The following is a 3,613-nucleotide window of genomic DNA, read 5'->3' on the forward strand; positions in this document are numbered from 1 at the left end:
TTGCGATCGCTATATGTTGCTTGATAAATACCAGGTGCCATAAAAATCTGGTTTGCATGTTTCTGTTTGGAGAAAATCTAAGTCATATCTTTCCAATTGTTGAAACATCTTAGGGATTGGTCTTTTTTATTGAAAATCTCATTGACATGTCATTAACTTTTGAGATGTCTGAAGAAAATTCTGTTTTTGATTTTCAACTTTTGAAAAAAGCCAGGTTCACCTGCCTATGATTTTGAAAAAAAACTGAAAATACCATTCATCTGCCTTTAAAAAATATTACTGTCGCATTTTCAAGATTGCTGTTTCCTTTTTTTTAAGACTAGGTAATAATAATTTTTTCTCCAAAGTTTGTTTTCTTATACACAAATATTTCAATTTTTTTCAATTTCGTATTAGGACCCAATCCTTATCTCGAATTTGAAAACTTTTTCTATTTTATACACGTCTAGGGTCCATTTTGACTAAGGGCATCCTTTATTTTTCTATATTTTAAGATTTTAAATTTTTAAGGACAAATGTCCATACCCCTTCTGGAGTCCTTAAGGGGTTTAGGGCCGATATACAGTTCAATTTCTGTAGTATATTGTCCACTTTTTTAACAGTCCTAACGTAATTTTCAACTTTGTTTACACTCCTACACTGAGCGCTGGGCCTTCCTATTCATTTTAGAGATTTTACCTTTCGGGGTATTTCCTTTGAAGGCCTGCTTTCTTTTGGTATGGACTTCATGGGGGGGAGTAAGCATATGTCACTCTTTTCTCGTAATTTTTGATTAATTGTATGAAATATAGGGACATTTCAGTATTTCTTGAAGGTTTTACTTATGCCCTAGGGCTAAAAGAAATTTTCTATCTTATTAAATTAAACCTAACTTCTTTTGTCAAAGTGACATAAGTTTAAGTGGTAGGCACTAGGGGTTCGTGGCACTAGTGTCGATATAAAGACAGGAATTTTAATTCCCAAGACTATCTACTACTACCACTACTACTACTAATAATAACTCACTACAGCAATAAGCCGCCTATGGCCAACACAGGTACGCACATTCCTCCTCCAAACTAATATATTCAAGGTCCCCCTCTTTAAATCTTTATATATGAAATTCTCCCAACCCAGACGAGGACGACCTGCTTTCCGTGTAGCCCTAGACGGTTGGCTAAAAAGGAAAATCTTCGGCAATCTGTCATCCTTCATCCGTAGAACGGGGCGTAGCCATCTGAACCTATCGCTATGGATTTATGGTGCAAATATGAATATACTAAGCCGTTCCAAGGAGATTTCAGACTTTTAAGTTGAACTTCCTTTGAATTAGGTCTTTTTTATTATATTTTTCTTTACGGCACTTGTCGGGTAGAGAAATCCCCCAAAAGCTACCTTTTGAGTTCTTTAACTCACATATTGTATTTGTTATGAAAAAACATACAGGCATTTTTCACAGAAGAGTTTTCTTTGAGGGGGGTGGGAAATGTCGGGAGAAGTTTTCAGTGGAAAGGAAAATTTTCGAAAAGAATCACCATGAATTCTTCTTCAGAATTCGTTTAATTTTTTTTTTCCTCTTTGAATGCACAATTTTACATATGAAGATAATGATATAGTGAAAATGTTCAGGAGAAATTTTCAGCTGGGATTAAATTATATGTAAAGATTTTTCGTGGAAAAATGTGGACAACACCCACAAAAGTGCTGCAAGGTAACTCCTTCTCTTCGTATTACACAAAATATTCTTTTCATTTATTTTATTTCTTTATTTGGGAAGCATCATTTTACAGCACCCTTGACAACAATACCCATAATTTCTATGGAAATTTTCTGCTAGATAACTTGATCCCTGCCGAAGGCAAATTCTTATCAGGAAACTTTCTCTCCATTGAAAGAACCCTCTGGACCAACTCCCCCTCGTGTGTGGGCGATTACCATTAACAAATACTATTTGTAAGCAACTGAAAAATCACAAAGCTTACAGCCCTTACCTAGTGACTTTTTCTTTGACTTTTTAATTGTGATGAACCAAATGGCTATCTCAACATTCCATTTGGATGACTTTGGGGGAAAAGGAAAAGGAGGAGGTGGTTAGTTTTACTCAATTCTGTTTGGTCACTTAAGTCCCATCTGTGTGTACATGGGTCGATTTTTTTTCCGCTTCTTCTCTCTCTCTTTCTCTCTTTTTTATGTACTCTGTGTGAGTTATTGAGGTGTAATCCCTTTTTCTTTTTTCTCTGTCTATTCTTAAAGGAGACAAAACGAGTTGCCTCCCTGTCTCCTTTGTATAAGATATATGTATATCGTTTCATGTTTAATAAAGTCAAGTCAAGTCAACTTAAAAAGCCACTTAAACTTTTAATTTTTTTTTTCGAATAAGCCCTTTTCCAATCTTCCAGGATACTTGGTTTGATACGACCATCCCTAGGGGAAACAAAATAACAACAACAGACAGCGCACACCCATGACCCTTACATGACGGTAAAGAAGTCCTTTTCATCATAAGAGTAGCACTGCTCGGACTTGGGACTGTATAACACTAGAACTTACGATCGTGTAATTTTTTTTAATATCAGTTTTAAAAATCTCATTGTGTTGTAAGTATCATTTATTATATATACTTATCTTGTCATTTTGGGCTCTTAGAACCCTCCATGGAGCCAAAATATTTTCGAGGTCTAAACAAATTTCACTGACTTAGCTAAATTCCCTGTGGCTTTAGAACTCTAAACATATGACTAAAAGGGTTTTAGATCTCTAGCACAGATTTTTCTGATTTTCTTGTGGTTATATAAGGAGATAAATGAATACAAGGGTGATATTTAATGCCAAAACATGCAAATTCTCATTGAGGGTTAAGATAAATACAAAATTAGCTCTATGGTAGAAACAAGGGGAGAGTGGGGCTATAATATAATATATACTCCTTAAGGCCTTATGGATTTCTTTTTCTTTTCTTGGGGGGAGGCGAATTGTATTTTGAGAGGGTGCAGATGTTTTTTTTTTAAATGTATCAAGATGTGTCATTGATTTTTAACTTCTCTTGATTTTTGGGAATATATCTGGTCTGTGCGAATATTATAAAAGTAAGAATTATTATACAAACTTAAACTGAGCGAAATCAGTTCCGTAAGGGAACAGTACTGCCTCTTTCTCATCCCTGCCTCCACCTCAAGGTTGCAGAAACTTTGGGGGGGGGGTGCTCATTATATCTGAAATTGAGATTTAGTCCTTTAATCATAAGTCGACAGTGATTGGAGGCCAACCAGCTATGGGAGGATGTGTTTTCTGTTGGGGGGACTTTTTGGCAAAGTGGGGGACATATACTATCTCCCCTTTTTACTTGGGCAATTGCAATATTGTTCATTTAATTATTCAGCAGGAAGCCGATATCAGTTTCCCCATAAAACCAACGAGAGATATTTTGATTTTAATCTTTTTATTTGGAGTTTTATAGGTATCTATATTTTGTTAAACAAATTCGATCGTGAAGATTGTGAAAATCCCTGTTTTAAATCACAAACTTCGACAGCAGTGTTTTCCGTCCACTCGTATCTGATTTAAGACATTTCATCGTTTTAGAAACGTTCCGCCTATGTTGTAAATATTGCTTAAAGATTACTTTTTAGATTTT

Source organism: Artemia franciscana, chromosome 4 (assembly GCF_032884065.1).
Source record: "Artemia franciscana chromosome 4, ASM3288406v1, whole genome shotgun sequence".
NCBI classification, from domain to species: Eukaryota; Metazoa; Arthropoda; class Branchiopoda; order Anostraca; family Artemiidae; genus Artemia; species Artemia franciscana.